This window comes from Athene noctua, chromosome 2, assembly GCF_965140245.1.
Source record: "Athene noctua chromosome 2, bAthNoc1.hap1.1, whole genome shotgun sequence".
NCBI classification, from domain to species: domain Eukaryota; kingdom Metazoa; phylum Chordata; class Aves; order Strigiformes; family Strigidae; genus Athene; species Athene noctua.
The window spans coordinates 156,989,598-157,002,143 of NC_134038.1; the positions used below are offsets into that span (position 1 = coordinate 156,989,598).

General features: G+C 36.7%; 1 protein-coding gene across 4 annotated transcripts in view; it reads right to left on the reverse strand.

Annotated features, from left to right (window-relative positions):
• Positions 1-12,546, reverse strand: part of BBS9 (Bardet-Biedl syndrome 9) — a 313,837-nt gene that overhangs the window by 96,775 nt on the left and 204,516 nt on the right. The window lies entirely within an intron of this gene.

Genomic DNA, 12,546 nt, shown 5'->3' on the forward strand with positions numbered 1-12,546 from the left:
AGTAAACTGTAAAACAGCACTGAACCTGTTACTTATCCCTGCTCTCTGGAATGTGAACTTAAAGAGTGCTTAGTCTCCACAGCCCCAGGCGGACAGAGATAACCTGCTGATGTTACATTTCTACAAACCTAGTGAAAAAGCATAAGCAATATTGATTCTAAAATAGGCAACTGCACTTTCCCAACCTTCCTCTTTTAACTTTCCAGGACTGACTCAAACATTTTTGCAGCTGTGCAGAAAAGTGGATCAGAGAATTGCTTGAGGAGAAACTAGCTCAAGGTGCAGGCATGGCATGAGAAGTTCCAAAAGCAAAGACACATTCAGTCCTGATGCCTGAATCTAGAGTTTCCCTCCATGCCACTTGGCTCCCTGCACGGCATGCAGGAGCACTGAATTGCCATACGCAGACTTCAGGATACCAGGACACAAGAACAGTGCATGGAATTATATGGGTATCTTCCCTAGTTTTTCAGAGAACTCTGCTTTCTTCACTGTCCAGAAGCTTAGGCTGCTAATGTAGATGGAATGAATGACCAAGCTTGAAACAAATGCTCGTGTTTTCAGATACTGAAATACCTTGTTAGGGACCAAAGGAAGCAATCAAAGCAGTCAAAATATAGCTCTTTGTGCTTAATGCAAAGTGCATTTAATTCAAAAGAAACCCTATCAGCAGTATCAATGATCTTGAATATACTGGATGTATATCCACATACAATGTTAACATATAATGAACAATAGTAAAAGTCAAAATAATTTAAGAAAATATTATGCCATTTACTTTCTCTATACCGAACAGTGAGGTCAGTGGAACAAAACTGACCTTTGGATTCAATGGAGACAGTAGAAAATTGTCTTCCCTTTTTCTCCTTTTAAAATGTTATGGATCTGGTAGGGTTGACCTTTGGAAAAGGCAAAAGTCTGCTTCTTTCCAATTCTAATAGATTAAGTCAATAACCTGAATATCTGGATAAACATTCTAATTAAATATCAGTAGTTCTATGTAAATCTTATACAGATCTAGATGCAGAATTCAAAGCTACACAGGCACAAACCTTCAAATAATAAATTATATCTAAAAAAACTCAGAAGTTCATTCCAGAAGTGATTTTATATGTTCATAACTTAATAAGAATTTTTTTTAAGTTTTAATGAATGAAATGTAAGATACTGGCAGCTTTGCCTCATTCCACTGCTGTGAGCTCAGTAGAATTAAAGGGACAGAGGTGGTGGGACATGTATTTCAAGTCACATAAGCATGAAAAGTATGAGTGTCTTACAGATATGGTTAGCATGGTTTTCTTTATCATACCTCATGCTTAGTAACATACTCGGCTAAACATATTTTCAGGTTCCAAATGCACCACTTAAGCATACTACAGAGCTCTGCAGATCCCCCAAAGGTGGAAAAGCTCATACTTTCCTACTCACACCCTTTTTCTTTTGGATCAGTCTAATCAGTTACACTCAAACAGAACTGCACTACTTGGGTTTGGTATTGCAGCGCCAGTGTTGGTGGTCTTAAATTTCCACTCCCATCAAACCTCCCTGCAGGTACTCAGTTACCATTTTTCCCTTCTCTATTAAATATCTAGTTTTTAACACATCATCTAAAAGCATGGTAATGACTCGAGACAGCATGGAAGAAATAATGAGTAGAGTACAAGGTTTGTAATGTAGCTCCGTCTTAACACACTTTGCTGGATGGGAGAGCGGGGGAGCAGGCACTTGAAGATAATTTTCTGCATTTTGTTACTTAAAAATCATATATTTGATTTAATTTCTCTTTAGTTTTTGAAAAATATTTCCTTACGATGTTTTTAATCCTCCATTGGCCTAAGATACACCAAAAGTTGCTTTTGGGTATCTGTTACATAGGACAAGATTTAACCATAATGAAAATGGATTCAGAGTTTGTTCAGCCTTTAGAAAACTGGACTTCATAAATGTTCAATATATTTTTTCCCTGTAGAAATGAATGATCAAATAATTTTAAAACATTGCTAATCAGCAGGTTGATCTATACTAAGGCTCCTCTAATCACAACATGACAGATTGTTTGTGACCTCACCTGAACTGATACTACCCTTAAAGGAAATGGATATGCCCAACATAAGGTGGGCAAGAGAAAAGATTTGAGCCTATGCCACAAGTACTTCTCCAGTGCCAGTGTTTCTATCATCAAAAGACCTGACAAACTGGCTTGCTTATCATTGCTCCAGTATCAGAATTCTTCTGTTCCTTCAGCAAAGGTGAATCAATTACCAAGACATTCCCTTTTCATAAATCTGTATTGGAAAACAAAAGCAAAATTTTTACAAACTTCTCAAATTCCATTCAATATGAGACAAATTGCCTCTTGACAGAACAACTCAAAAATACTGACTCCAATTTCTACTGGAATGGCAGGTAGACAGAGGTGTCATATCACAGGACAAATGGATATGAACAGATACAAGTGGCAGGCAGATATTTTTCTAGGAGAAAGGAGATGCACAAAACAAGGGAGTGCACCTTGTCTATCCAGAGATTCCTGTGGAAAATTCTGTGTGTTATTTTATACATCTACACAGAGACAGTATGTCTCTTGGGATCTCTCTCATCATGAGCCTGTTAATTCCACTTCATGAAGTGCCTGCCAAGAATAGTCTCCCCTGAAACTGTTACTTATGACAAAATCAGGCAACATGCATTACTTAATGTACATTGCAGATTTTAAAAGCCATCCTATTTGCTGTAATAACAGAGCTGCTTTGTGGTATTTTCAAACGAAGCACATCACCATGGTCCTGCAATGAGGACAACAATACATATCTAGGAAAATCATAGTCCAAAGATCTAAAATGGCTTTAAAAACCTATCTCAAGAACTCAAACCCAGCTCTTGTTTTTCTGTGGTAGCAGATAATAGCGAGCAAGCACGCCTGAAACACCTGCTTTCAGAGAGTTAGCAGAATATTTCACTATTTAGAATTTAAGGAAGAGAAGACAAGAGGGGAGCTCCCTCCACCCACTTTAGTGACATAAGAACCATGTACTTCTCGAAGGTGGTACAGAGGAAATTACAAACAGTAGCCCTCAGGTCGCTTTTTTTTTTAAAAAATAATATATACAACAAAACAAACAAAAAAACCTATGGGTTGCCTCTCCCAGAACTACAGGGCATTCAGCAGGAAACCCATGAAAGATGACTACTTTAAGCAGTACTGAAACCACAGATAATTCAGAGACCAAATAACTGTTGAAAAAAAAAAATCATTTGTGTTTGTAGTAGTGATTTAGGTGGAAGACTTTTTGAGAATTACAGAATGGTTTATAATACCAAATTTATCCTATATTAATGTTTAAATTCCTTTATGATCTTTACCGACTATCTTCTTTTCCACAGATGTATTCCCGCTGATCTGCAGAAATACATCTGCAAACACTTTCAGGCTCTCTAGACTGAGCTGTATGCATACTCAACATTTCATAATTTTGGTTATTTATTATCAACTGTTAATAAATACCTCTATTCTGTAATTCTGTAAATAACCTAAAATCTGATTTTAGAAGCAAATGAACAAAATCAGCTTCACAGGCAAACCTGTGAGGTGTGCTTTTAGAACAGTCTTAGCTGATGTCTCTGTTGTCTTATTTGTGGCTGCCCATGTGTAAACTCCTGCTTGTATCAACATTAGTTCTCATTTGCTGTTCTGCAGAGCAAGTTCAGGGATGTAACCTGGCAGAAGATTGTTCTTTTGGGTGTTAGGAACTGAGAGGCAATGCTCAGTTCTGGAGGTAATGGCAACCTTGATGGCCATTGACCTAAACCAATCCTGAACTTGAAAGAAACAAATAAGGCAAAATTCAGTTTGGGGAAAACATACTCTAATCACTGACCAAATTAATTAAATCTTGCATTCATTCAACTACCCTTCTCTACATAATTTTTAAGTGCTACATATGATTGTTCATTAAAATTCAGGTACATCCTACACTGTAAGAAGAATTAGGTAACTGTTTCTCAATGAAATTTAAACTACAAAATCACAGAACTGAATACACAGAGCAGCCATGATATTTAGACATGAAATCCAGCAGTCCCGATAACATTTGCCTTCATAACTACCGATAACCATTAACAGTTTTTGCATCTCGATTGAATATTACAAGCTGAGCACTGAAAAGAATCCATTATTCTCCAGGAGGAAAAACAACTCCAATATTGGAGGACAAAAGGAGAAAGTGGGAGCAGAAGGGGAAGTCACTCCAAAACAAAAGTGATCAACAAAAAAACCCAGATCTGAAATACAGATCTTAAGGGTTACCACAGGAGAGGGAGATGCAGTTTCTGGGAAAAAAAAAAAAAAAAAAAAAATCAGTTTTTGTTAAGTAGTCTATGTTTTCTAGTTAGTTCTCTGCATTAATGTGAATAATATAGGTCATATATTACATGACTGTAAATATCAAATATTGAGGATTCGGAAAAGAAACCATGAAATATAGGATGTGACACATTACTTTAAGTCAGTGCATAATTGTCAGAACAGTAATCCAGAAAGCAAATGAAATTTAGCAGAGGTTCTTGTGTTGTCCTTTTTTTTTTTTTTGTTTAGTCACGTTTATTGTATTACACTGTGTATATCAGACAGCTCCTCTGAAAAATCCTTTTAACAATGAGAAAAAAAAAAAAAAAAGAAAGAATGGTAATTTAATTTTAGACCATTCCAGATTGATTTCTAGTCCATGCTCAGATGTCTGGACTTCTGCCAGAATAAAAACTGTATTTTAGAGAAAATGAACTAACACAGCCCATGAACAGTTTATTATCCTAAAGTTTAGCTGTTAGCTATAAATATTCTAAAATGTTAAAACTGCTGCTCAAGGGTATTTATGTGTTGGCTTAGCTTCATGTTCATGATGGAGTCTTGACCTATTCTCCATTTGACGAAACCAATAAATGCTGAGGACAGAGAAGCAGCTGTCCTAATATGACATTTCTTTCAGGCTTACAACCAATTTCACTCCAAGGAAGACCAAATACAGTTGATATGGAAAGACCAGAGGGCGTTTTCCCTTTGCCTACTATACTCCCTTGTGAGGCCAGTGAGACTACATATACTTAGCAGTGTATGTGCTTAAGAACTTTGTTGGATTAGATCCTGTGTCCACAATTTTAGAGCTGTGAGAAAATTGCCAGGAAAAAGCATAAATGAGTTCTGGCATAATGAATTGTGAACACAAGAATGAAGAGGCTCCCCATCATACACAAATCACCTTCCACAGCATAAAAATAAACTAGTATTTCCAGCACTGGTTCTTTAGGTAACGGAACTCAGAATAACTTTACAATGCCACTTAATAAGGCATAGCACACAATGTAAAAAACCTAATAGCATTCCGGGGTCTTTTCTCAGTGCTCCTGTTTATTAAGGGTCTGAATGTGCTTCAGCTACTGTGGCTGCAAGACACATGGCAGCATAGGCTAATGTAAGCCGGGGTAGTCGTGGTTTCCCCGTTCCCTTCTCCTTCTTTGAACCAGCACTTATGCTCCTGCAATTATGTGGTGAATGATTCAGGAAGCTGATCAAGTCAAAAGATAGGACACAATTTCATGTTATACTTAATTTGATATATCCATGGCCTGCTGCCAAGATGGTTAGTCATGTTCTCCTCCACACATCATGAAGAGGTACCAATCTCCTCCACTGCAGAACTAGCAGCTTTATACCTGTAGACCCAGTTACAACTTACTGACCCCATAAAATAGTAACCTTTCCTTTTGACGGTCTAATTATAACAGATAAAGACAAAGGTAAAAAAGCAGCTTTAACCATAATTGGGGCAAGGTTTCAAACAGTTCCAGTCCCTAAAGCTGCCTTACCATCTGGACATGGAAACAGTAGTGCTGGCACCCGTGAATGGAGAAACACACAGTGGCTGAGAGGAAAAGAAGATAAAGCTGTGGCAACTTCCCTGATTTAGGCCATAGCTCATTCAGAGACAACCAATCTAGCTTTAAGTTAGCTAACCTAGGTACTGCTAGCATCCTAGCTATGCAAAAGTTATCTTTTCAGGCACATTTTGCAATGTGCACTGAGGGACAGCTGCAGTGATTGTTTGCTTAATGCTCCTAGCAGTGCAGACCAGATGAAAGCGTGCACATGTTTTCAATCATGCTTTTCACAATTAAAAACTTTGTTGGATTATGACTACAAGGGAGAGAACTAATATCCATGTGATGTGGAACATTTGGTGAATTTTCTATTTTTCTCATTTTCTACTGTGCTACGTTCTTCTATCCTCTGTTCTTACCTTGCTTCTTTTTCTGCTTTCCCATCTGCAATGATACCAGTTGCCAGTCTCAAAGTCACAAGTTGTTAGTACCCATACACATGAAAAAAGCACCAAAAAAAAAAAAAAAATCTAACATTTGCTGTAATATTAAACACACCAAAATAAAACCACAAAAGAACAAAAGTTTCCTGATGAACAGAGCCACAGGAGAGCTCTGTCAAACTGCATATAGTTTTGGCATCTTTACCTCCTAATTTTCACATTTAAGGTTTTCTTGAATGGGATCACATCTTGAATGATCACATCAAAACCCAAGTTAAAATATTTTGTTAATGCTACTTTCCAGAAAACAAGCTTAGATTTTACTTTTTGAAGTAGCATTCTCCAGGGTGCTAATAGATAGCTAGAGTATTGCAGTGTTACACAGCCCATCACTCTGTCCATGACACTCAGGGTACTAGACTTGAAACAGATATGACATCTATGAGCCAAAATACATTAAAAAAAAAAAAAAAAAAAAAATCACAATTCAATTCATCATTAACACATAGTCAAGGGCAACCTTTATAGAGAAATTTTAAAGACAACTAATAAATTAAGTAAGAGTTCAGATTTGATTAAGAGGTATCTTATTCGCTGTCTAATGAGATAGAAGCTATACACTGAGCTGAAAAGTAATCTGGACCAATGGGTGTCACAAATTTTCTTACTCTATTTAGGAAACGTAGTAAGCTAGGGAACTATAGGGTTGCTGTTGCGGTTCACCTTGTTCTGTGACGCAAGATGGGCTGTAAATAACATGCCACTGATAAAAGCAAACATGTCCTCGCTAAGTGGCATAATACATTTGTTTTGAGGGTAGCAGGAAAAGAAACAGCCCTAGTAGTAACACCACTCTAGATACCATATCCTGTGCTGCTAAACATTTTAGAACATCTTTCTATTTTTGCCCCTGAAATAGAACCAAACTTTGAAACCGATGTCTGTTCTAGGAAATACAAGCTATTTTTGCATCTACCATATGTTACCAAAGACCTACACTAGGTTAGCCTTATGCACTGACATACTGCTTACTAACACTAAGGCATGGGTATGGATTTACACAATAACACAGGGTGGTAGGACACACCAGCATTGCTTCACGCAACATGCGTATTTATGGTCATATGTTCCAGCAGCTATTACAAGATTCAGCACTTACACTGTTTTTCATTCACTTCTACTTCAGCCTCATGTTCTACTTTGGAAACACTGCAGTAGGCTTAATACTAAATCAGTAAGAGTGACACCACAACCACAGGAAGACGGAATTGCTATAAAAGGTGAAAAAGATGAGAGGATGCTCTATGGAATATGGCAATACAAAATAACTCAGAATTAGAATGTGCTTAGCAGAGATGGCTGATAAATATTTGATGAGGGTGACAAAATTACTATTTACCTCAGGGTAAGTAATAAGCACTGCATTGTTGGACTTGTTGATATTAATAATGAGGGCTACTGCTCTGTTGTTGCTTATGCCTTTTTGTGGAAGTCTTCCTAAAGTGTAATATTCTTTGGTCCCAAGGTACCAAACAACTCTTTAACAAAGTCATCCAACCACCCCCACCCAATGTGGTGATTTTGAATCAGTTCTTGAAGCTTAACTTTTAGAATTCTGTTATTGTAACTGATGTGTTCCTTGATCAGAAAGCATCAGAAGACCTGCGTTAATGATAGTCAAATGAGAGTCAATAACTACTAAATTTTAATTCGCCACTGAAGTTAGAAATATGACACATTCAAGCATTAGGGACACCACGGTCACATGTGCTGCATCTCAGAGCCACAGGCAATGAGAACCAAGTCAAGAACAGAGGTGTCTGTGATCAGCCATCAGCTACGATAGTTATGGCAGCACACAGGTGGGGCCCCAAAAGACATTACTATTAAAAGCAGAATGTTGTCTTCTGTGAATTAGGCATATGTTCACACTGGAGAACCGTGTCATGAAGCATTTAAAAAAACTGCAGAAAACCTCTTAACACTACTGCATACAAATGTAAAATAAGAATTTTACTGTTCATTTTAAGTGACCAGTTTTGAGAGCTACAGCCAGCATGACCAAAATGTGTACTGCTCCAGCATACCAAAGTGAGAACAACTTTGAGCCACAAAAGACTACTGGGATTCAGGGTTCAAGCCTCTTCTGAGACATGTCAACCCTAGCATCACAGTATCACCTACCTGTACAAACATGGAAATCACATTGCCTCTATAGAAAACCTCTGAGTTGTAGAGCCTTGACGGTGTCATAACATTCTGAATATTTCATTCTAATCAATAATAGAAAAAAATGCTGATACCAACTCTGGAAACATTTCAGTACTACTCACTTTAACTAAGATGATACACTCTGGCATTATACATCATCCATATTACTATCAATGTCCATTCCTTGACAATTCAAAGCTCTAGCAATGCTCCAAAGTGGCTTATAACAGCACTGATAATTTCCACAAAATGACATGGAAAACCTATTTGCAATTCCAGTAACAGTCTCCAACAAAGAGCATGTGGGAATGTGCTCCCTCATTTCAGGCATGTCAGCAGTTCTTTAAACAAGAGTCAATGTTTCCATTCAAATCCCTTATTTTTCAAGAGGTTGCAGAGTCAGCCCTCAGGGAGAGAGAACTGATACTAGCAGTTTCAGGTGCTTTCATGCAGTCTTGTATCTCAAAAACAGTCTTTTTTTTCTTTTTTCTAAAGAAAGTTTAAGCCATTAGCTCATAATATGGATGGCTGCCTTCTGGAACTGGGAGGGGAGAAAGGGGTGCAAGACACTAAAATTACTTCTAAAAGAAGGTATTTTGGAAAATAAGCTGTAACACCTCCACAATGTCATTTTTTTTTCCAGCAAACAGTTCCTAAAGACCTAGAACTAATCTCCCTTTGGTGGCTAATGTTGACAAGCTATAAAGTGAGTCTTGGCATATTGTGTAACCTGGAAAAAAGACCTGGAAAACCATTTTACAGCCTCATCCTGGATTTAACTAATACTCATCTGATACATCAAACAATTACATTAGTATTAACTTTAAGATTCTGAGAAAGTGAGAAAGTTAGTGAAAGAGTTTGAGGACAGAAGTAACCTTTATTATGTGTAATCTGACTTTATATAAAATTTAAGCCATACAATTCCAACCCCAAGTTTCTGCATCAGAAAAACTCCTCCTTGGAGCACTCAGTGAACTTTCTAAATTTCCTAAAATGTACAGTACTGGTTTTCAGCAGTAGAGGAGATCTTAAAGTGAAGGGCTTGGCTCTGTTTTGTGCTGCTGAACATCTTTGTTTTAATTATCTCTTTTATATAAAGATGGATGGTAGAAACCAAAAGTCACTGTATTCTCCTCTGCCTGTCAACCTTGTTGTCCAGGGCTGTGAACAACTGACCAGGATTCAATAATATACCTGGAAGTCACTAAATCATTCTAGGCTTGGAATGGTGAGTGAGCATTCAAATAATGTTTTGATTAGGTTTTCTGTCCTTTTATTATTTTCTCTCTCTTTTTAAAAAATATATTTAATAATATCTCATTAGAAACCAGAACAGTATGAAATTTTTGTATTTCTCAAAGACTGCCAAGAACATATAAGAACCATTAACATGTAAGACAAGTGCACATAAAGAATCAATAGTAGCAAGTAAATTTTATAGACACACTTCTATAACGTCAAGAAAGTAGCACAGATATATGTGTACTATCTCACTAACCAACAAGGATCTGTCAAAAGAAGTGAAGCCAGGAATAATACACTAATCCAAACAACATATGAAATTCAAAGTTATCCCTGTCATGAACAAAATTATGATTTCCCAATTAAACAAAAAACAAAAACTTGTGTAGAAGAACTGCAGTCAGTAAAGCTTTGGGTGGGAAAACAGACATCTTGGGAAACAAGTTTTACTGAGCATTCAGTGAAAAGATTTCACCACAGAGTTAGAGAGAACAATAGCCAGTAGTCCATATCTACCAGAAACAAAGCACTGGGCATATTTGCAGTGTGCACTTTATATGGCAACACTCAATACGATGAAGAAAATAACTGGTGTGAGGAAACAAAACCACAAGAAATCTTACAAACGCTAGCAAGGAAAACAGAGTATTAACCATCACCATCACAGATGAAAAGTAAACAGCAGCAAACAGACAAGCCAGACTAGTTTCTGTCCTGCCCCTCTTAACTGGCAGAGGACAAGCAAGTGAATGAATCCTAGTGACAAACAATCATCTGCTTCTATTAAGCTCATAGTTATGCAAGACAACTGCCAAGCAAATATGAAAAACAACATTTAGACACATAAAAAGCTTTTACATTTCTCTTTTTTTGATTCCTTTCACTGTGCTACAGTTCCCTTTTCTTGCATACAAGACCTATTCAGAATTCATAACAATGCAGTTTGTTTCGATTTTCGTTTTGTTCCATATTTAGCATGCCCCTTCTTCTCAATCTATCTTTTTTGTGTTCCTTATCTTCTATTATTGAGCATCAGTTCTCATGTTCAGGACTTGACAAAAATAAGGAAAAGCTTCTTCCTAGATTCCAAAAAGCTTTGGATGTTGCCATGACTATCTTGTTTTGCCTTGCTTCACTCTTTATTGCTCCCTTAACTGCAACAATAGCAACCTTTTGCTAATAATTTAAAGAGCGTCTTTGAATTCTCAAATCATATGAGTGCTTTCAACAAATAATTTTTTCCAGTAAAGCCACTGAATCTGAAGGAAAAGTTTCAGGCTCTCTATATCATGAATTGTTCATTTCATACCTTTTTTCTGTGATCTCACAGCAATTTCTGAGACAATCCACGAAACAAGTGTAAGGTACCCCTCAGTTCTTTGTTCCATTGACAGTCATGAAACAAACTGGAATTACAGAGTTTTTTAAACCTTTGAAAGGAAACATTTGTAAAACATTACCACAACCATTGGTATGGGGCAAACACACAGAGACTAATCCCTTTACCCACTGCAGTGGATAATACACATTATAATATACTTGAATCTGCAAATATTAGAACATAAATAAGACTTGTTATGTTCTCATGTGTTATATTACATTTCACAGGAGATGTATATACAAGCTCCTGCTAAATGAGAAACTGCACTTCATTTGGTATTGACTTAATGAAGGAATTCTCACATTAATCTCTTAAGCTGTACTGCACTTTAGAAAAACAGACTCTGTGGAAAAGAAAACCTCCATAAATCTCTTCAGCTCTCTCCAGAAAAATAGGCTTTTTGTAGCCCAGTGGTTTTCTTTGCACCTTTTCTTGTGGAAACAATTAGCTTAGCAATTTTAAAGTATTAGGTGGGCCCAGCTGCAGGCTCCTGGTGTCTTTCCTATTATACAGCAATGTCTCTACAGAAAGAACAAGAATATAGTCTTCTAGTACTATAAGACATCAGTCAGAAATACACAAGTGAGTTACTAATAAGGTTAGATCTCGAAGGAGCTTTCATTTACCTGAGGCCATCACAGGTTTCAGTTTGTTAGCTCAGGGACAAAATAGTATGTTGCAACTTACTTGTCAAAATCCCCAAAACTGAACTCAAACTGTCAAGAGGCACATTTACTCCCTTGGACGAGCCCAATTAATTGGTTCTTCAATGATTAAAAAAAAAAAAGTCTGAAGTCAGACCTGTTTCTCTTACTTTTGTCATGAATGTAGTAACCAAATTGCGTACAGAAGTTCAGATTCAAAACTGTGGCCATGGACAGCTAAAAAGTCTGTTGCCAACAATACTGATTTGTTCAACTGATTGTTTTGAAAGCTGATTATGGGAATGAAATCCTGTTCCACACAGCTTGTACATTTTTCCAAAATAATCTTTAGTTTAATTTATACATTTCCCTTTTATTTACTCTCATATACAATACAGTTAGTATTAGGATTAATTTCTGTCCTATTATACTGTCTAACTTGAAAAAGTTAATTGCTTGGCTACAGACATTGAAAATACTTTTGCTGTAATTGGCAAGAATATCAGTATCCAAGCGATTACCAGTGTAGCAAACAATGATAATTACAATAACAGAAGGAAGGCCACCTGTATCTAGTGTATTTTGAAAATTTAGTGCAGTTATTAGTCCAATATATAAATAATGTATGTCTGATCTGAAGCAAATAGAAATATTACGTAGACCTGTTTTAGAGTTTTTACAGCATATTTAAACACCCTTCAAAAGAAATTCAAAGATATGTCTCTGCTCATTTGTGTAGGTAAAAATA